The sequence below is a fragment of the Strigops habroptila genome, chromosome 11, assembly GCF_004027225.2.
Source record: "Strigops habroptila isolate Jane chromosome 11, bStrHab1.2.pri, whole genome shotgun sequence".
In the NCBI taxonomy this organism is placed as follows: Eukaryota; Metazoa; Chordata; class Aves; order Psittaciformes; family Psittacidae; genus Strigops; species Strigops habroptila.
In genome coordinates this window covers 20931094-20953562 of record NC_046360.1, presented here as the reverse complement: position 1 = coordinate 20953562, position 22469 = coordinate 20931094, and the positions used below count along the sequence as shown (strand labels likewise).

General features: G+C 44.9%; 1 protein-coding gene across 4 annotated transcripts in view; it reads left to right on the top strand.

Moving 5' to 3' along the window:
- The first annotated feature begins 3845 nt into the window (after positions 1-3845).
- The window catches only part of RAD54L2 (RAD54 like 2), a 78856-nt gene continuing 60232 nt past the window's right edge, over positions 3846-22469 (top strand). For 2 of the 4 annotated variants that reach the window (XM_030501321.1, XM_030501318.1), the window contains exon 1: positions 4794-4937. The gene's annotated coding sequence lies outside the window, so the exon portion shown is untranslated. Of the gene's footprint in view, positions 3865-4793; positions 4938-5581; positions 5639-22469 lie in introns of those variants that run through there. The other 2 variants (XM_030501320.1, XM_030501319.1) reach the window with 2 other exon arrangements.

Sequence of the window (22469 nt, the reverse complement as noted above, 5' to 3'; positions counted from 1 at the left end):
CGCCTGCTCTCTAAGCGGAGAGATCTTGCTCTGTAATGACGCTGAAACTCATCTGGATTGGGCTAGTGCAGAGCCAAACATGAGGAGGAAGCATTCAAGTTGTTTCATGAAACGAGGATTTTTTAACTTGCCCATAACGAAACTCACTTGTTTCTTTCTCCAGTGTCTGGTTCTTAGCCCCTTCTAGCGGCGGAAGGAGAAGGCTGCAGACTGGTTGTTGAGCAAGTGAAATCAAGCTAAGTGTCATAGTGCTGGTTAAACGTCTGTGAAGCTGAACCACCACAAACTTAACAGGCTCCTCTGAGATGACACTCCCTGGTAACTCCTTCAGCGCAAAGCTTAATGTTACGTTAAGTACGATGTTAGAAATATCCGACTTCTGATTTTTCACTTTCCTTCCCTCTGTGTGACTGCTTGAATCCTCCTCTCAGGATGGAAACAGCTTGACAGCACCTGCAAGTTTTCCATCCTGCAGTTTAGATGTGCCTGCTGTGAGCAAGGGACTGGCTGGAGTGCATTTCTTTCTTCCACAGTGGGAAGGTGAGGGAGCAGACAAAGGGAACACAGAACAGCGCCATGAGCAAGCACCAAATGAATGGCAAAAATCAGAGGCAAGTAACAGCATGTGGAAAAGGAGGGAACACAGATGTGGTTAAGCAGGTGGATAGTGTTGTGATGCAGAGTGCTGTGTAGCACTGCTGGTCAGGGAAGTTCTCCAGGAAGCACGAGCAGTGTCACCATGGCACACTGATGACTATGCCTTCTTCAAGACAGGTGGTAACACAGGTTAGACCCAATACTTGCAAGAGAAGGCCCTAAGAAAGGGCATGTCCACCAGCAGTGGAAACTGTGCTGTAGCAGTTTTAATGCTGTCACTAGAGTACTTGAGAAACAATTGCTGTGGTTTATGGTCCCATCAAACCCAACACACTTGTGCCAGTGATGAGGTTTGTGATTTATTAGTTGCTTTGAATGGGGTGTCATATGCTGACTCCCAGCTGCTTGGGCTATAGAGTGAAATTCAGACCTGCTCTTCTGACTGTGTTTGTGGGCTGCACCTCGATAGTATCTGTATCTGCTCTATTTCCGAGCATCCTATCACAGGCTTTCAGTTTCCAGAACTCTTGGACCGAGCTTAGGATGGAAGAATCCTGAAGTATTCTAATGTCAGGCAGAGCTGAGTTATCCTCCTGATGGGATATGCATTTTTCTCCTGCTCTAGAAACAGCCTCCACAGAGCCTTGTCCCCTATTGCAGGGTGAGTAGGTTTAGGAGATGCTTGTATAATTTTCATGGAAAGCTTTTGCAAAGGCATTTCAGCTCCCTGAATGTTTTGTAGATTATTGCATTTCAGAACACTTGTTCAGAGGTGCAAAGACCTTCCCAAATCCTGCTTTTCACCTCTTTTAAAGACCCTGAAGTGGGGAGAGGCCCCAGAGTATATAAAGCAGTACTGACCTCCCAGTCAGGACAATAAACATCAGTGTAGCAGTTACTTGATAGACACAAAACTGAGAACTGATGGCTCTATGTGTTGAGATCTACCTTGAAGCTCTGATGAAAAAGTTGTGAAAGAGAACGCTTTGAAAGTGCCTTTTCCAAGTGGCAAGAAACTTCATAAATTGTGCTCTCCTGGACAAGAACAACATAGCCAAGTGCAGAAGTGCTCATGGTTATGAGAGAATCAATTAGGGCATGTTGATGAATAATGCATGTGCAGCTTAGGAGGGATGGATGACATCGGTTTTATTTTTGTACTGTTAATTGAGAGTGATTCTAGGACAGAAAAAAGCACAAAGGGAAGATGGGGAGCTTTGGGGGAGTTCTGGTTGGAGCATCAGAAGCTGGAGGCTCACCAGCAGCACTTCCTGTCCATTAAGCTGTAAAAACCTCAGGAAGAGGAATTGTACTAACGTCCTCTATAGCTCCTAATCCGTGTAACTGATACTGCCCAAGAACCCAATTCAGACTGTAAATGATATGATCATTTAAAGAGATAGAAGTTGAAGCTGTTGCTTTGAAATCTGATGGCCTTTTCTGTATCGAGATAATGTCTGCCTTGCTCCTTTGGGGCCCAGTTGTATGCTATCGGTCAGCTCTATTTATCCCTGGGGATGAGGCTCTGTTCTTCCTTGTATGTGCAGGGCTCTCAAAGGAGAGCTGATGTAGTGGGGTGCTGGAGAAAGCCTGGGACCCTGGTGGGAAATGATCTGCTGCTGCTCATATGTGCCAAAGGTCCCCACGTACTGGTGTGCAGCTGTGTCATGAGAAGACAGGTCAAAATCAACTGCTCAACAGATCTTATGGGTGTCCCCTTGGGCTTGTGCACTGGCTGGCTGTGCAGAAGCCAGGGATTCTGTGTCAACTCTGGCACAACTTTTTCAGGCTAGAGCAGGAGCAAAAGAGGAGTGGTGCTCCACATCCCTCTGCTCTGGTGTTTTCCAACATCCAGCTAAGGGAATTTCCCAATGCTCAGGTGCCTTCCCAGCTCAGAGCAAAGCCTGCTGCAGGTGCCCAGTAGTATTCACTTGAGATGAAGGATGTGAGGGAACATGAGAGGGCACATTGCTGTGGTGAGCAAGCAGCCACTGGCCAGAGAAACCATGTCAATTTTTTTGCGTAGCATTTCTGGTGATGGGTGATGTGTGTGTGAAAGGCTGAGAAGGTACTTGGAGGGTTTTGTGGATGCTGCTTCACTCAAGTTGGGTAGGAATCACTGATTCCACCTGGGAGATTTCATACCATTCCTTAACTTGCTTACTGTGGGAGGGGGTTACTCCTTCAATCTCATCTTCTACAGTGATGGTAAAGGACAACTGGTAGCTTTTTAAGGGGCCAGAGCTGCCATGTGTGGTGGCACTTGAGGGTACTTATGCTTCCTTGAGGAAGAACACCTGACATTGCAGGCAGCTCCCCTCTGCCAAACCCAACACATCCACTGGACAACACAGATGTCTGATCACAAAGGTTCACTGACTTAGAAATATAGTGGTTGTACGCCTATAGAAGCCAAGAATAAATTTTAGGTCTGTTTTAGCTGCCTTCGTTAACTTCATAGGAACAAGAAGGTGCTAGCTGCTGGAGTGCTTACAGGAGTGGCCTGTGAAGCAGCCACCTTTAGCTGGACTGTGCTTGTCAGTGCTACTGTAGAGCAAATACCTGAAGCATCACATGTTTGTTTGTTTTTTTTAGTGTTGCAATGTGGAATAAAATCAAACAAGAACTCACTGCTCTACTGGGGGCTCTTCTGCCTGCTTCAACTTTCACTTGTTCCGCTCTGCCTCTGAGGCCTCTGCCATCATCCCTCATTCTGAATGCCTTCTCTGTGTGACAGATTGGGGCAGGGAAGCACAACCTGGAATTTCATCTTGGGTTTAACAGAAGGAGGTCCCATGGAGGATTCGGATGTGTCTAGGCGGAGAGGAGGGTGAAGGCTTTCTGTAATACCTCATGTCTTTGCAAAGTCCCCAGGGGCATGCAGTGTGTGAGGTGGCTCTGTGGTGTTCTGGTCCTTGCATTCTGGATCAGCTCTGGCTTTCCTGAAACCCAGGAAACCCTTGAAAGACTAAGGGTTGAGTTACACTGACCATGCTCCTAACATATCCAGAGTCAGATACCAGTCTATCACTTTTGGTTTTTGTGCCCTAGATATTTGAGTACTGGCCTGGGGAACCAGACGGGCACTTTCTCTGCCGGTCTTGTTCATTTTTCTTCCTGTTAACAAAAGGGAACACTGGGCTCCTGCTGTTGTACAGGGTAAGCAGCACGCTCTTGGTGTGGTGTCAGCAGCGTGTCCTGGCAGTGACAAAGGCTACCGGTGTGCTGGGCAGTGTCTGTCCCTGGGACCACAGCCAGCTGGTGGAGGTGAGCAATGAGATTCCTTTTACTCAGCACTCATTAGATTGCATCTGAAATGCTGTGTGTGGTTTTGGACACCCCCCAATCTGTGAAAGAGGTGAATTTAAGCAAGTCCTGTGGAGGCTGTGAAAGGGTTGGGGTGTAACAGGCAGAGGGAAGCTGGTGGGTTGAGCTGCAGAAGCATTTTGGGGGACTCTGGTGGTCAGCAGGTACCCATGGGGAGCGTATGGAGGTGGCAGAGCCAGGTTCACGGCAGCAGAAAGAGAAATGGTGGTTGTAAATGTAAATGTGTCTTGCATCAGACTGGATACGAGGGAAAGTTCTCTCCTCTGAGAGAAGCAGCCTCGTGCTGGAGTGGGAGCTCAGAGGCTGGTGGAGCTTCACATGTGGATGATTTTAAGACCAGACAGGACAAGGCCCAGAGCTGAGCTCTCTACAGTCCCTGCCTTGAGGGGGAACAGAGGAGGGACCCCCTGAGGTCCCTCAACCCCAGTTACCATGGCACCCTGTGGCTAATTAACGGCATCCCTCGGGGCGGGGGCTTATCCCCACGCTCCCCGCAGTAACTCTCCCCGCAGCCGATGGCACCAGCGTAAGCAGCTGAAGCTCCCGCCGGTGACCGAGGTGGCCGGGCGCGGCTCCCGCCGTTACCCACTGCAGCCCCTAGGTGGGCTCCGGGACCGCCGGGCCTGCCCGGGAGGCGGATGGGGCCCGCGGGACTCGGGCGGGCCGTGGCGGCGCGGAGCAGCCCCGTCCAGCGGCCAGGGGATCCTGACGGCGGCCGAGGGCAGCGGGGCCCCTCAGGGCCGGGGCGCCCCGTTCCCGCCGCGCGGCCCCCGCCGCCTTCCCGCCCGCTGGGGTGGGGGGAACCTTTCTCCGCCCGGCGGAACCTTTGCGGCGGAGGCGCCTGTTGCTGCCCGGGGGATCCTGCGGCTGCTCCGGCGGGGGGTGGCGGGGCCGGACGCTGGGTGATGCGGCCCCCGAGCGGCGGCTGAGCGCCGAGACCGGCACGGAGGCGGGCGGGCGGCCGCCAGCTCCCGGGGCCCGCCGCGGCCCGCAGCCCCCCGCCCCCCGCCGAGGTGAGAGCCCGGCGCTGCGGCGCGGCGGGGGTGCCGCCGCCACAATGGGAGCGGGCCGGGAAGGGGCGCGCCGGCGGAGGCCCGCGGCTGCCCGCCCCGCCCCGCCGGGGTGTGTGGGGAGCAGCGTGGGGCCACGGCCACCTGGTCCGGGGGGGGGGGGCTACGGCGGTGGGCGAGCGGACACCCGGGCTGCGGGGCGGTGGGGCAGCGGCTGCCGGGCCCGGGGAGGGGTCCGGAGTGGGGGCGGCGGGAAACGGCCCCTCAGCCTGAAGGGACCCGGGAGTGTTGCTGCCGCCGGGCCCGGCGACGGAGCAGTGGCCCCGGCTGCTGTGGAGCGGCGGGACAGCGCCGCCGGGCCGGGGGGGGCGGGTCCCGGTGCCGGCGCGGCGGCGAGAGGGAGCCGGTAGCTGCGCGGCGGCCGGGGCTGAGCCTAGGGGCGCGGGGCGGGCTGAGCTGCGCCCGGGGCAGGGGAGCGGCTGGGCGGGCTCCGGGGCCGGCGGGGCAGGGCGGTTCGGTCAGCATCCTGCCGAGTTTCGGTCGGTGCACTCCGTGTTTCGGGGCCTAAGCGAGTTCCTGGTTTTGGGGGGCCGGTGCTTCTCGAGTGGAAGGAGGGTCCCTGGCCAGCGGGGCCTGGCGGAGTCCGGCTGTGCCCAAGTGCGGTGGCTGTCACACTCCCATGGTGACTGAACGGCAGCGATCCGGTAAATAGACGCGCAAAGTAATAATTTAGTGTCCGTGAGGGACTCGCTGGTGACCTTTAGAGGGGGGAGGTTCAGTGTGTTGAGCTGTTCCCTCTTCTTATTTGGCCCCATCTCACCGCTTTTTAATGTGCTTCCTCCGTGGAATGGTTTGTGGGTGACTTTTGCTGGTGGTTACATTGGTGACTGGAAGCGCCAGTGCTCACGTTTGAGAGATGCTCTAAGCTCCACTGATTCCCCCGCCTGCCCCTTCATTGGTCTGTACAGAGCTGGTGCTTTAAAAAGTTCTTCGTAAATCACTGGGTGGTCTATATGCAGGTGGGGAGTTTTTATTTAAAAAAAAAAAAGAGCTCTTTTCCCCCACTTTTATGCTAATAAGATGCTAATGATCACATTTGCTTGCCTTTTTAACTTTCTTAAAGTTGGATATTCTTTGCTGAATATTCTTTGTATGGTTATCCGAGAATCTTGCTTAGTGAATAATGGCTTAGCCTACAGGAAATCACTGCAGAAACTTCTGTATTGATGCAAGATGTTCCTGCTGCCTGGTTGAAGGTGGTAACTCCTCTCCCTAACTTAGAGTAATGGACCTTGTGCGAACTCTCTGTCTGCTTCAGTGCGAGATCAATTAGCTTAGAATAAACAGCCTTTGTTTTGGTAGTTCTGCTCTAGGGGCAGTAGCCCCCAGCAGAGAGATGAAACCAAACCAGCCCACTGAGGCCACTGCAGGTGCTTCTGGTGGAGCTCTGACGTGGCCTTGGTTTGCTAAGTGAGGTTTCTTTCCCCAGATGAGAAGCTATATGTCCTGAATATACAGAGTGAACAACGTAGCTTCTTATCCTGTGACCTGTCAGCATCAGACTGTAGGGGTTGTTCATTAACAGTAGGTGCTGAGTGTGAAATTTCCAAGAAAAATGCAGTTGCAGTTTTAAGGAGGAGCTGTTGTGGATGTGTGATGTTTTCTAGGTTGGCAGTGCCTCAGACTGAATGCCACCTTCTCCTCCCCCAGAAAAGCTGAATGTTTAGCCACTGTGTTCCAATTGTGCTATGTTGGGGTAACTGGTAACTTCTGCATCCTTAAAATATCTTGAAATTCTCATTCTGATATTCGAGAGTATTGCAGATCCTGGAGGGGAACATCATGTACTCTCTTGAGGAGGCAAACCAAACAATGTGTTTTCAATCTCATATCAATAGTGATTGGATTTCAGTGGAGATTTGAAAAGTATAATCTAGCATGGAAAATTGTAGCAGGCCATTACAGTGTTCTCTGGGATCCAAGTTGATGTAATAGAGTAATTCATGTTGGAAACAGCCTCAGGAGGTGTCTAGTCCAATCTGCTGCTCAAAGTGGGATCAGCATTATGTTCAGAGCAGGGCTTCGTTCACTCAGGTCTTAAACTCTCCAAAGACAAAAGATTAATCAGTCTCTGCATCCCTGTTCCAGTGCTTGACTGTCCTCTCAGGGAAAACCCTTTATTCAATCTCAGGTCACAACCTCCGCTGTTGCAGTTTGTCTCTTGTCCTCCTGCCACATACCTCTGTGCACAGTCCTCTTGATAATCTCTATGGTACAGGATTATCAAGGTACAGGAGATAAGCTGTCAGTTCCTTGGGGAGCTTTTTCTTCTCCAGTCTCTCACATCCCGTCTTCACACAGCAAGTGCTCTATCCCCCTAAGCATCTTGGTAGCCCTCCACTGAACTCACTCTCCTTTATCTGTGTCTTTCTAATATTAGGGGTGTCCAAAACTCCACGTGGTGTTTCAGATGGCTCCAAAAGTGCCAAGTGAGAAGGCGTGATGGCTTCCTTTGCTCAGACAGGCTATGGTCCTGATATAGCCCAGCATGCTGTTAGCTTGCACCACTGCCAGGGCTCGTTGCTGTCCACCATGTGTTACATTCTGTGTTTGTGGATACTTATACATGTATGTGCATGTATGTATTTGTATACATATGCATATAACTGTTGTCTGTCATCCTCTTCCTGTGCATCTCTGAAAAGAGCCTCATTAATGTGTGTGTGTGTATATATGTGTGTGTGTATGTATACACACGTGCCAAATTACACCTGCAGCACTGAACAGTCACTTTTCCATCCTTTCCCACACACTCCCATTGTCGCTAGTGGTGACCGTTGACTACGTGGCCTTCCCTAACTCTCGTACTGTCACACATGCCCTGGCTGGTCATGCCTCCCAGCCAGCAGGTCTGTCTGTGGCCTTGCCTTGACTTTGTTTCTCAAAATTCCATTGTTTCAAATACCTCTGAGATATATCAGGTTACCAGGCTAGGAAGGGAGTGGCAGTGGAGCGAGGCTTTTCCCATGAGGATTGAGTTGAATCCCATTTGATTAAATTCAAATCCAGAACGTAATAACGTAGGAAGTGTGTTTTCAAATAGTGTTGTTTATGGGTGTGAGTTAAATGAAACATTTAGATGCGATATTTTGAAGGAGGCAGTTAGTTGCAGTGCAATTATGTTCATGTAAATTCTTTGAACTTGTTTCCTTCAGGTGCTTAGAAGTTTTTGGGAGATAGTACCCCGTAGGATAAATATTCTCCGCTAACAAAGTTTCTTATTTTAAACTGAATTCTGGAGAACTTGGTTCCTGCAGAGGTTAAGTACCATTTGATATTCCTAGATACTTGGTTCAGATGTAATTCTGAGACATGTGTTCTCTGCTTACACAAACTGATTTCTACATAATATTTTCCTGATTGTCAAGTATGTTTGAGTTAATTACAGCCAGGTTTGTTTCAGAGAATGCTCATTGCAAGACAGGAATTTGTTGTGTTTAAGCAACATTTTTAGCTATATAAAAATTAAAAAAAATTATAGAGAGCTGTGGTTTTCCCCTGCCCCCCAAATCAGTGTTTATTAAGTACTTGTACCAACACAGAAGTAGAAATCAGACTTGTAGAGTGGCATGTGTAGAGTCTGATACTCGAGTCATTCAAAACAATGAATGGAAATTTCTTGTTAACTTTTAGAAACCTAAAGTTTAGTTTCTAGGGGTTTATGTTTATTAAGAAACAGTCTTAGAGACGAAGAGGAATGATAAAGTAACACATCTGTTGTTTTGAGAAAGGGGCAGAATTAGCTGATGAAATAAAGTGTCATTGCATACTGTGATAAAGAAGAAGGTGGAATTACAGGTAGCTGTGAGAGGGGAAAAATTGTTGAACAAGAACGTTGAGAAGCTGGTTGGATTTCTGAGAACGTGGTGGTGGCCTTGTTGTTGTTTTGTTGTTTCTTTAAGTCATCTTTCTTTTAAACTAGCTAGCTAGTGACTTGTTTTAAGTAATACTAAGTAAGTTACTGATCAATATTTCATATGTGGTAACCAGCAAATGCTAATTGCACGTATTCGTTAACAAAATGAGTGTAGCTGAAGTTAAACAAGTTTGGGGGGTGGAGGGGAAGGGTGAAAAAGTATATATTATTTTCAGCCATGCAGATAGAAAACTTACCAAGAATTGTTGCTTTCAAAAATACCTCAAACTGTAGAAAATAGGCTTTTAGAAATTCTTGAAGGTCAGACAGACCTTTGACTTGATTTTAAGTCTGAAGTGGAATAGCAGAATGTCAGTTTAGTCCTGTTAGCGAGACTGATTCAGTGCTATTGTAATCTCCGAGCAGCTGTGATAATTTAAATCTTGTTCTTGCTCAGTGGGAATGCTGCAGTTCAGGTCAGCCTGACACCTTCAGAAAGCTTGTGACGTTTTGAAGGTAACTAGAACTCACTTGGAGGAGGGGAAAGAAAAAACTATTACGTTACTTAAATTTAATAACAGCATTTTCGGCATGCTTTAAAATGTGCAAGTAGGAGCAGTGATTTGAAGCACTCTGTGGTGGCCTGTCAGCTTGTCCCAGAGCTGCTATTCTGCAGGTGTATCTGAAGTTTGAATGCAGGAACAAAGAATGGGAGAATGAATCAACTTGGGTATTAGTGACAGTTGACTATTCAAACATCAGAGAAGACATAAAGCCTGGTATGAGCCTGTCTAGAGGAAATATTGATTCTCTGCTGGAAAAAAATGCTGAATAACGTAATGACTGAAGATACCATTTAAGGATGCAGAAATCTGAAGTGGAAGACTTTCAGCCAGTTGCTTCAAAAAGAGGCTGAAGAAATCTGTTAAGTTGCTCTAGTGTGGCTTATAGTATAAACACGGAGTACAGTGCTCAAACCTTATAAACATTGCCCTCTACTACTGTCCTGAATCCTAGGAGCCTTTGAGCTGTGAAGTGCAGTTACCATTAGCTTCTTGAACACCTATCTGAAAAGGAGGAGAGCTGATGAGATGAACCAGCTTCTTGCTGATACGACTTGATGTAATTCTGTCCTCCTCCTCTGCTGCATTGCACACACATGGTAGAATCCGTAGTAGATGCAGTACACTGGCACAAGACACTTTCTACTGCTATATCTGAAATTTCTAGCCAAGAATTAAGCATATTAACAGAAGCTCTCTTCTGCTGCTGTAACCGGTTCTACGCTGGTGGACTGCTTCTGGCAGATGAGTAGAAAATCCAAGTTGGAAAAGCTCAAGATACCCACATCCTTTCTTGTGTTACAAATAGATCAAAACTTACGCTGAACATGAGGAGGACTTTGATCGAGGTCTAACAGTGAAAACAAAATGCTTTACATAAGAGAGCCTTAAGAGAGGCACTAAACTTACAAAAACAGTTAAAGAGGTTTTGTAGTGATTTGGCAGATAACTTTACTCTGGCATTCTCTGTGGAAAGCTAGCTTGATCTAATTAACAAAGAACTGGAGCTATGCAGGGGCAGAATTGATTAACAAAGTGCAGAACCCTTCCGTTACTTGGCTGATATGGCTGATCAGGTACAAAGAGTTTGTAGGGCAAACACTGTATGGGTAAGAATTGAAACTTGGTGGAGGTAGCGTAATCTTGACTTGTTCTTTCTTCCCTCAACAATGAAAATTTTTACCTAAAATTTTTGCTTGCAAAGAAAGCTTTTCTAGCCCATCAGAACTGTGGAAATGATATTTTAGAGATGTGATGATTCATCAGAGATTTTCTTTAGTCTCTGATAAACTCAAGTCTTACCCAGGGTATCAGCATCAATTAAGTATGGGGGTTTATGTTTGGAGTTGTTGAATCTGGAATAAATAGGTTGTTAAAGTGTATTGTTTTCATGTGAATTGCTCTAGCTCTTTGTCGTACCCAAAGGCAACAATAACCAACCAACCAAACCCCAAACCAAACAAAATCTATGAACCTGACAACAACTGGAAAGGGATTGTGGAGTGGAGATGCTCACGCAGCCTACAAAGTCAACTTGGAGAATGGGATGTTACTCAAAAAGGAACTGATTGAGGAGGGCTGGTGGTAGGATTCACTCAAAATTATTGAAGTCAAAGAGACTGTTACATGGCTGGTGAGTGCCAGTGCTCTGGAGGATCAAAAAATTGTAATTAAAGCTCTTGTATCAAACATGCACTTACGTAAGGGATTTGTGTGATAATTGTATTCCCAGGCCTCCTCTAATGATAATCGATGAGGGTGTTGTTGGAACGTGAATCTTGTTTAACAGATACAATTTCATGTATGTTCAGTGAGTCAAAATCTAGATTAAACATAGTAGATGTGAGAAACAGAATATGAATGGAGGATTTTTCAGGGATTTATAGTAGATCCAGGGCTTTGTAGTATTTTTATCAGTGGCCTGGAAGAAAACATGATGTTAGAGCTTGTCAAATTTGTGGATTATGTAAAGGTTACGCTGAGTGGTGAAGCATGAAGAAGGAATGGCAGCTGTGCAGTGTCCTCTGAGTTGTTTGGGTAACTGGGTCTAATATGGTCAAATATGTTTTTATAGAGCTGGAGCAGTTAGGTGTGTTATGGGAAAGACTGCAGGCTGTAGGTCTAGAATAAAGAATTGTGCTTCCAGAAACCAGTGACCTTGGAAAGGGTGGCAAGAGCATAGCAGGTACATGGCAGTATGTGAGTCCTCAGAGTAACACTGTAGATACGAGGGCTACTAAAATAAGCTAATTACTTTTTTAATACTAATGTATATCCGTAGTAACAAGATACACTGAATAAGATCAGAGAGATGAGATCTGCTGGGGAATATTTTGACCAGGTTTAATATTAGTGTTTTTAAAGAGGTGTTCAAAAGCAACAAAGATGTAGTGTTAAGTGTTCCTTGGCTGATTAAGTCACTCATTCTAAAACTTTTTCTTAAAGTGCTCAATTGGTTTAGCTTATCTCGAGGTATTTAAAAGTTACTCAATTTTCTTCATCCAAAATAGGCTGTATATCAAAGGGCTCTTTAAATTAGTGGGAAAAACTATGATAGCAGCCAGTGCCTGGAAGTTAAACAGATTATTTCAAATTAGGAAGAAGGCACAGATTGTGAACAATGAATGTGACTAACCACTGAAGGCATTAGGAAGATGCTAGTAACTATTAATGGAAATGAGGATGTCTCTATCTCTTGAAGTCATCAAGTCAGGATGAAATATCATTTGAAGGATAGGCATGAGGAATATTCGCACAGGTACACTGTATGTGTGCTTGTAGATCTACAAGTGTAGATGCAACCATACAAGAGTACTTGCACATGCCAAACAGATCTTGCCCAGTTGTGTTCAGACTAGGTCTCTCTGCTTGCCCAGACTGGAGTTGGTCAAATGATCTGATTATGATAGCTGTTCATTTTGTCTTAAGGGAAGAAATGTACTGATATGAACCATGGACTTCAATGAAATCAATGTTTGCCATCTCTTTTTTTTTTTTTGAGGGGAAGCACTGTATTTTTTGGTGATGGGGAAAGGAAGGGGCTGTATGGGGAAGGACAGGGATGGCTGTTTCATTTCCTGAACAAACTGGAATATCTGCCTGCAGGTTCTTGGTGGCACATCAGGACAGTTGGTTGGGATTTTCCTAAACCCTTCTGGGAGAATGATGGGAACCAGTCCAGTTGTGACAGCAGCTTACTCCTGGTAGGCATCTTTCCAGGCATCTTGATCTTCTCCCCATCACAGGATGAGTGCGTGCCCAGTCATGTGGTGGAGGAAGAGCTGTGGGAAACATAGCCTGCAGCGGCTGGATGCTTTGCTTGTGGCACATTGCTGCTGGATGGGCTTTTCCCCAGGTGCTCCCTCAACTTCAGTAGGAAATGGGTGTGTGCACCAAAACAGCTCTTGTGCAGAAGAGGTGCTTGCAGCAAGCGTCAGACATAATATGTATGTTCAGTTGCTCTGGTTTTGGGGAAAGGCAGGCGCTATAGCAAATGACTGATATCAGTGAAAGAGACTGTCCTGCTGGAAGAAGTCATCCCCTTGGAGCGTTTTCCAGCCAAGTGCTCCCTTTCCCCCTCTATCGCTTATATTATTATTTTATCAAGGCAGGCAAGGTCTTGTATTCTTTTCTTTGCACTCTTGGGCTGTCCTGTGCAGAAAGACTTAGAGATGAAATCCTTTTGTTGAAGGAAGCTGGTTATATCTTAATATTTGAAATTCCTTGCCTCTTAGAGGGGGTGTGTCTCTCCTAACTGTTATCTTGTCTGACCCATTTTGCTGACAAAGCAGTGAAGACAGACAGACAGAAGTGGTTATAAATGAAGAGTTTCTTTACTTGCAGTCTTACAATGACACCCCCCCCCCGCCTTTTTTTTTCCTTTTTTTAAAAGTGATCTTCTGGCTTCTCTTTACAGCTGCTTCTGCTCTAGGAATGTGTTAATTTAGAAAGTCCTTCCCCACGTGTGCATTTTTCTCCTTGCCTGTGGCTGTTGCAGGCAGTTGCATCACTAGAGGGCTGGTGGAGTCCTGCATCTGGCCCAAGGGTCTCATGCCTCAATACAAGCTTCAGAAAGTTAATACAACTCGTTGTGTAGCCCTGAGATTTCAGTGATTGGCAAGAGAAAGGCAGCAATGATGAATTACAGTCATAGCCTAGACAGCATTTTTGAGCTCTGTATGTCATTCTGGAGGGCTGTCAGCCTCCACAGCAGACCAGACTTAGGAGGACACAAAGCTTAAACTTGAGGCTCCTTTGTCTTTTATTTTTCTCTTACAGGTAATCATTGTGAACTAGAATGGTTCTGAAAGTAACAATCCTTCTTTTCTAAATCTGTTGCCAATCTCTTTCAGTTTTCAAATATCCTGGATTATAGTTTTCCTTAAAATATACTGTCATGTATTTTAAATGGAATTCTCTAGTTTTTCCAAGTCTTGCTGATTTAACTAGAACTGTTGTTATTATTGTGGAAAAATGGCACCACAAGAACTGCGGAAGAGTGAGAGATGAAAATGAAGCTGCAATTTAGCTACCATTTTCTGCTGATGTCCTTAAGGAAACTCCAAACTGGTACCAAAAATCCAACTCTGGATCCAGACACTCTTTCTAGATTTCTGGAACTAATGAATCTTCCTTTTGAACTTCAACTTCTGTTTTTAAAAACTTAGTAAAAAACACCTCACCTTTACCTTACAGAAAATGGATTTGAAAGTTGAGATTTGTGATGCCTTTTCCTTAAATAAAAATAATCCTGCAATCTCACTTTCATTTTTTACTGTCCAGGTTTCAGGTTAGATAGGTTGGGTTAGTTATATGCTAGCCAAAAGAAACTCAACCCTACCCTTTGATGGGCTTTTTGAACTCTTAGAGATTCTTGGTTTTGTTTTCTTCATGGGTGGCTTTTTGATTTGTGTTTACTGTCTTAGAAAATAAAAAAGGATGGGGCACAGGGGAAGCAAACAATTTTTTGGCTGTTTCTCTGTGAAATCCCATCAGTTTCATGCTGCTGCTCCCCATGAGTACTATCAGCTAACTCCACTTCTCAGTATTTATGGTAGGGAAGATTGAGGGGGAACAGAGTTAATTGTCCAGGAGCCTGGATGAGATTTTGCAGATGGGGGAGGATTGTAGAACTTGGGAGATAGGGATTTCAGGTTTTTCTGCTTTGTTTTGTCTTACAGTGTTGGAACTCCTTCATCCTGTCCGTACCAGACAAGTGTCTTTCTCATGGCTGCTGAGGGGACCTGTCTCTCCTCAGCTATCTCTTTGCTTGTCTGTGACATTAGCATTAGGTTGTAAGATGTACAAGAGGTTACCTGTGGCCTGAGTCAGTAAATGGAGGCCAAGAACAGTGGTTTCTGGAGTGGCAACTTCATTGGTAGCAGGAGAAAGAATGGGAGAAGGCTTTTAGGACTTCATGACAAAGGTTGTTATGTCTTCTTGAGCAGTTTGGGTGAAGTTTGAGTGTCAAGTGAAACAAGCACAAAGCCAGCAGGGAATGTGTGAGAGGCTATGTATACCAGTAGGTATTTATGGCCAGAACTCCACAGTGGCCCTTGGTTGCACAGGATGGGTTGGGGTGTCCCGCTCTTGTGGGAAGGTTAGTCCTCAAGTGGAGAAAGCAGTGCATGCCAGGAGCTGGGCTTTTTAAGCAAGCAGCAAAGTATAGTGTAGATTGGGAGCAAAGCAAAGGTGTCTGAGTTCAAGAATAAAATAAAATATTGATTCCCCGCAAACCTCAGGGAAAGGTCTATGTTCTGGGACAGCCCAGGAATATCTACTTATCCTAGGTGTAATAAAATACAACATGAAAGCACAGAAAGGTAGAGGGATAAAGCAAGCAATTTTCTTTTATTCAGGTACTAAAAATTAGCCCTCGATCTCAGGCAAGGGCATCGTGGCCAAAGCAAATTCCTCTTCATGAGGTTAAAGAAATTACCCATTCGTTCTAATGGTGCAGATTGCATTGCTTCCCTTTGACACCACACAGAGGTGTTCCTTTCATTAGTTCTGTTTGAACGCATTTAGGAGAAGACCTGCCCTGACCTGGAGAAGATTGTTTCAGTGCTAGTTACCAGTTTCTCTAGGTCAGGGCACGTTATCTTCCTGCTCCCCAGAATGGAGCCTTATCCTTTCTTTGCCTCTTTAATGCCAGTACCCAAATGTAATTGCAAGGACCTGTTCACAGAGGCTATAGCTAAATATTAAGGACTTACATGGGGAGATCTATTCGTATTTTGCCTTGAGCCCTGAGCAGTTTAGAAGTATTTGCTATGGGGAGAGAGATGTGCACAGCAAAGGTGTCTAACTGCCTGGTGTATTTGATGATATTTTTGTCCTTTGAGTGGCAATTGCATTGATTTGTCAATTAAAAAAACCCCCAAACCTAAAATGAACTTCAGAAATAGATACCTTTCCACACAAACCACATAGTGATGCCATGACTATTTAAAGGAGGAGACAATTGAGAGGATTAAGTATGAGGATGTTCACATCTCACCTCAGATACATGCACCATCCTTTTGATTGGTGTTTGTATTGAAGGTAAGGAAGCTTCGTCACAAGGACCACCTCGCTTTCTCAAATCAAAATGCTGTCCCTCCCCTGTACCGCAGCAGCACTCTGGCCACTCTCCATGGCCCTTGATGCTTGGTTGGGCCATACCCAGAGCTGCATGTTCCCACCCTCTGACTGTTTTTCCCTTTGTGCCTGCACAGCTGTTCATGGAACTTTGTAGTAAATTGCATATGGGAACTGAATTTTGCTTCCAGGTTGGTTTTCAGCTGAATCAGTTTGCTGTTCAGCCATGCAGATAGTTGTGCTGGCGCAGTACAGGAGCGGTGTGCTGGTGAGAAAGAGCAGCTGCTGCAGAGAGTGTGTCTGAGGCCCGAGAAGCTGCAATCATCAAGAGGGAAAATGGGTAATTTAATGAAGGCCAAATGTTTATTATCCTTCTGGTGCCTGCAAAATCTGAAAACTGTCTGTCAATGTCAGGGCATGTCACTGTCTCTCTGATTGGTAGGATTAGCATCAGGTTTTGGTTGCTATCTTCTGTTTATCACTCTCTTTAGTCTTTGTATTTATTATTTGCATCACTTGTGAATGAAAGTGAAAGAAACTGCATTCATAGCGTAATGTAACTGTCCAGAGGTTTAGATTACTTTTGCTGCATTGCTACTTGTCTGAGAAGGTGGCTGGCTCTGGCTTCTCCTTTCCAGAAGTAGTGCAAGAGTTAGATATTCCTTCCTTAAAAGAAGTGCCAGGGTTATGGAGTGCACCTCAGCAACCAAACACAAGCTTCCAGGCATAGGAAATAAGGAAAGTCAGCTTGTTTCTGCAGGGGACGTTGGGGTGTGGGAGGTAGCAGGAACAAAGAATATTTCTTAAATCAAGAAGTTGTGGTAGGAGTGGTGTCATTGGTTGGGTTTTAAGTTTCTCTTGTACGTGTCAACAAATTGAGGGGACAGGACCAAAAAAATAAACCTTACAATCAGTGCCTTGCAACACTTAGTGGATGAAGCATACCACAAGCTCTAAACTGGAAAGCAATTGCCTTGAAAACTGGATGGCAAGATGACTATTACATAAAATAGAGAAGGTTTGGGCTTGAAGAAGTTAGCTGCTTTTGAGATGAGGTATTTGGGGAAAAGCTGTTATCCCAGAAGAGAACTTTTCCTAGAATGTTGTCCTGTTAGCTCTGGAGGAGAATTTCCTGGGGAAGCTGATTTATCTGGGCTCATAACTCCGGACAATGCATGGTAGGACTTACCTTAGCCAGCATTTTTAAGTTTCTGTCCACTGTAACTTCACATCCTGTTCTCCAAGGAATATGAGCAGCTAAGGTTTTTATTATGTAATCTGAATTTGTTTATAATGGCAATAGTTAAGTACTTGAGAGAAAGAAGACCCAGATAATGAGCACAGAACACTGAGGAAATGGGTGATCTGCTTAGTCATGCACACTCTGTAAGAAAATGGTTTTTTCTGACTCTCTCTTAAAAAAAAACCAAAAAAACCCCAAACAAAAGAAGTGCCTTTTCTTTTTTTCCTGTACTTACCATAGCGCTCCTGAAAAACCAGAGAAGAGATCTTGTATTTCAACCAAATCAATACTTCTGGTCAGTGGAATGCTGATTTTAACAGAATGAGATAGAGTAGTTAGCCTCTGCTGCTGGTGTGGAACCTTTCTGTGAAAAAATGTATATATATCTGTCTATACACATACACACACTTTTATTGTCATGAGAAGGTTCATCCTCTAGGAAGTCTTTAACTTTTCTTATTTGCCTTCCTCATTCCTAACAGAGAGACATCTATGAATTAAATTGAGTGAGATTTTACAGTGCTGCCAGTATATGTGCTCTGGAAGTGCCTGCCATGTAACTAGTTTTCTCTGTTAAATAATGCTATTAATCACAGCCAAGAACTCCTGTCAAAAGAGGAGTTCTAGTTACTATTAAAATTTGAGTTCAGCCCAAATCAATAACGATCAAGAATTCCTACAAATTAGACAAATGGGTAGTCAGTAAAATGACTTGGCAACCTTGGTTCAAGGCTAATAATTCAATAATCCAGCTAATAATTGAAGAGGAGGGGAGGAAAAAATAGAGATGGGACAAGAAATTCCGTTCCTGTTATATTTTGAGAGATACAGGCAGCTGAGTGCAGGGATGTTGGCTTCTTACAGCATATGGTCCCCTTTGCTTGGGATGGTAACGTGTCAACAGGACGCTGGGAGAACTGGCTTGCCTGCAGTTCCTTCTGTACATGCTCACGGGGTACGGTTGCCAGTCAGGCAGCATTTGCAGATGCTAAATGAGCTTGGATAGAAAAAGTGGTCACTTGGGGAAAGCAGTTGACTGAAACTTGCACTCAACTTTGAGAGAAAGCGTACCCAAAAGGTTAAGGTTTTTTAAAGATCACAGCTGAATGCTCTGTATCATTCTGCTTCTGAATCTTGGAAACGTAACATTTGGATTCTGCACGGGTATGAATATCTATACAGTACTGTCTGTTCAGTAAGAACAAGTACTACAAAAGACATTCCTAACATTTATGAAAGAGGATTTATACATTTGGGAGATAATGACATTTTTACTCTAAAAGAGTCATGTCTAATAGCCAGCAGCTAATTCTGTAGCTGACTCTTGTGGTGCTTATTCACCATAGTGATTTTTAGTATTTCCTAGTATGTTCCTTTTCGACTGCGCATTCCTGTCTTAGCACTGAATATGCTTGTGCCCGTTCATAATGGCAATTTATGTCCTGGTTAACGTTTGTTGGGACGGGACAGTTGGGTATGTTTACCAAAAGGGTATGGTGACCCACAGGGTGTATTATCTTTTTGTTAATATTTGTGTATCTCCTTAGCCAAACTTTCATTGTGCTGCTTTTAAAGCTCTTTTGGAAGTAAGCTGAAGTACGCAGAGTCATACACTCACAAGTTTAGAATTATAGAATGGTTTAGGTTGGAAAAGGCCTTAAGATAATCTAGTTCCAACCCCCTGCCACGGGCTGGGTCACCTCCCACTAGACCAGGTTGCTCAAAGCCCTGTCCAACCTGGCCTTGAACACTGCCAGGGATGGGGCATTTACCACTTCCTTGGGCAGCCTGTTCCAGAGCCTCACCACCCTCACAGTAAAGAACTTTCTCCTTACATCTAACCTGAGCTTCCCCTGTTTAAGCCTGAATCTGTTACCCCTTGTCCTATCACTCCAGTCCCGGATGAAGACTCCCTCTCCAGCAGCCTTGTAGTCCCCCTTCAGATACCGGAAGGCTTCTCTGAGGTCTCCACGCAGCTTCTCTTCTCCAGGCTGAACAGCCCAACTTTCTCAGCCTGTCTTCATACAGGAGGTGTTACAGCCCCTGATCATCCTCATGGCTCTCCTCTGGACTTGGTCCAACAAGCAATAAGCTAAATTTATAAGCTAATTTATAAGCTTAAAATGTAGTACGTACATCATGAGACTCATAGCTCAGTCTCTTTTGTGAAATAATAGCTATTATCTCTAAGTGGGGTGTTTTCTGTGTGTGTATGCAAATGATCCCCTAGCAGTACTGTGTGGTGAGAGGCAGTAAGCTCCATTCTTTTCCTTTGCAGGCCTGCCCAAACCATTGGGAGGTTTTGAGCCATCAAAATGCAACCAAGGTGGTGCTTCCATTACTAAGGACAAAACCACAGGAGGCTATTTCATCCAATTGCTTTCCATGTGAGCTGCCTATAGTGTCAATCTTAAGTGTTATTGAAACAAATATATTTGTGCAGGATAGATAAGGATCCATGTAGGTGTTTTATTTTGTCCTGTTTAGTGGGAAAAGCAAAAATCAACAGATTTTGGTGACTTTGTTCTCAAAACCAGCAGAAGAGTGACCTTTATAAGTGGTGCTGCATATAAGTTTTTCCAGCACTGTGCAAGCAGTATGTTCTGTTGGAAGGAATGACTCTGAGAGAAACCCCTGTTTCTGACAGTTTTTAGTCTTCTAATGGATTTTTAATCCACAGTGGAATCCAATAAAAATTAGTTTAATGTCTGATTGCTTGACAGACTGCAGCAACTTGGGTCTAACATATGCTAATTGTCATCTTTGTATCATGCGAGTTCAAAACTGTTTATTTCCATTTCCTCCTACTTCAGGATTTTTTGGTTTTCTTCTTTCTTTTTTCGCTGATGTTCAAGTCTCTTTGGTAAACTGTAGGTGGCATAAGTAATGCTTTCTCGTCGCTAGTGTAATTATCATTGCTGGAGGTGGGGTAGGGAATAAAGAGGAACAAACCCATGTTAAATTCTTCCTTTTTCTAAAAACTGCATCAACCAGAACCTCAGGTTTTAAGTCCAGTTCTGAAAAGGAAGAAAAGATGAGGCACCAAAAGCAAACTCCCAGACTTCTGCAGCTCTCTCTAGTAAAATGCAGACATATGACCAAAGGAAGAGTTAAGTTGTGTTTACTTTGCACACTGTCATCAACAGATCACAATGTGACTGGTGTCTGTCTCAGAGGAGATGGTGGGTTGCCCTGGACTGCTGCTGCTGGTGGGAAAGCTTGTTTCCTGAGCAGAGGCACAGTCGAAAGCGGTGAATCATTCCCCCATAATGAAATGGGAGGCAAAGGAAGAAGAGTGTGTGTATGGGGTGATACTGAGAAAACAGGATAGATCAACTAGGCCTTTCAGCATTGGGAAAGCATGCAGTGTTCCTCATTCTGAAAGATGAACACATTATTTATGGGCTATTTCAGCCTGTTTCTGTGGGATACTCTTCAAGGAGGTAAGCCATAATTTTAGCATACCTCAATGGCCGAAGCCATAGTTTGTCTTCATCAAGTGACAGTGACTGATCTTTACTGGAGAAGGGGGTTAGCTCTTTGCCTTTCCACTCCTCTCTGTTCCACTGCTTCTGTTTATGTAATTTATTCCTGATTTATTACATAACTTCTTCTCTGGCACCTATGTATGTGTAACAAGAGCTTAAGCTCCTAGAGGGATCTTTCAGTTATCTGGATCTTCCTTGCTTGTGGGAATTGGCTCATGTCTTGACATAGTTTGGATACTCACAAAGAGAAGGCTTGGCATACCTCTCTCATGAGCTGATTTTTAAAATCTACCTTTTGGAATTTGAGAATGGTTATCATTAATGCGGGTAGGCAAATTTGCCCCAAACTACTCTGCCATATAAAATGTATTGAATACAGTTTGGGATCTTGACGTGCTATGCCATGCTATCGGGTCTTCCCCATCATTTGAAATATTTTCTTTTTATTTTACTTCCCTCACAGGTACTGGTTGTTTTTCTATAGCTATAGCACCATGGGCAAAACACATAAAACACACTTGGAAGTAGCTGTTATGTTGAAATGCTGTTTCCCAGGCACTGAACCCAGGACACTTCAAAAGCAGAAACAGTGATCAAGGAAGGAATGTTTCCTTTTCTCAACCTTTTCAGGAATGCAAGTGCCATTTATATAGAAGTTACCAGAGCTAAAAACAACTGGAGGTTCTGCGGAGTAAGAGACAGGATTTTTGTTCATTTGTGATAGTGTTGATCCAGATGAATATCAGTAATTACTGGAAGCAAAATCAATCACATGCTTCTTACCTCAGCCTGAGCTTTTATGGAGCACAGAACAAACTGCCCTTTGAGATAGTGTGGTTCACAGGTAAAGAACACTTCCAGTTGATTTATAGGAAGTCAATTTCTACTGTAATATGATTAAATAAAATTGCTTCTAAAAGCAATGCAACATTGTTTAGTGAAATGATTATATACTTACCTATACACAAACATTAAAAGAGTTTCCCCGTATCTGCTGGCTCTGTAAAGAGCTTGTCAGTGCCTTACAACATCTGTGTGGAAGTGAGCACTGACATGTTATGAAGAGTGTTGAGGGGTTTTTTTAAAGGTTACAAAATGTTGGCACTCTTGGCAGTAGGGTGTATCCGTGTCCCTTTTGGAATGCAGGGAGAAAGGACCCTGTGGCAGGAGGTTCCTGCAGGAGCTGACGGGTGACTGGTGTGTGCCACTGCCACCAGTTCAGGTTGTGGCAGATCTGCAGATGCTGCCATTGACTCGTGCTAGCTCTTTTTGTTCGGGATCACAGTGGGAGCCAGGCCTTATGTAATGTTCATTGTCACATTCTCCATTCCAGCACTGTCATGTCAGCAGAGGGGAAGGATTAGCTCTCCCTTTTCTTTCTTAATGGGTTGGTTTTAGGGTGGTTGGTTGTTTTTTTTCATTCTGCTTTCTCCCACCCTTTCTTGCAGCAGCTTTTGTTAATTTTGTTCTCAGGGAACAACCAGTTTCAGGCTGTTTTTAGTAGTGCGTTGCCTTTTAGGAAGGCGATTGTTAACCTAGAGAGAATAAAAGAGCAAGTCCTGCAACTCTCCCAGAACTGATACACAGAAGTGTTTTTAAAAGCAGTCTGTTATTTTTATTCTTGATTCCTGCTCCCCACAGATCACTGTGGGCTCCTTAATACCTCAAACGTGGGCGAAGACTAAATGCATTGTGCCTATGTTTATGTGGGGTGGGGAGAAGTATCCCTTGTTGCTCAGAAGGCTG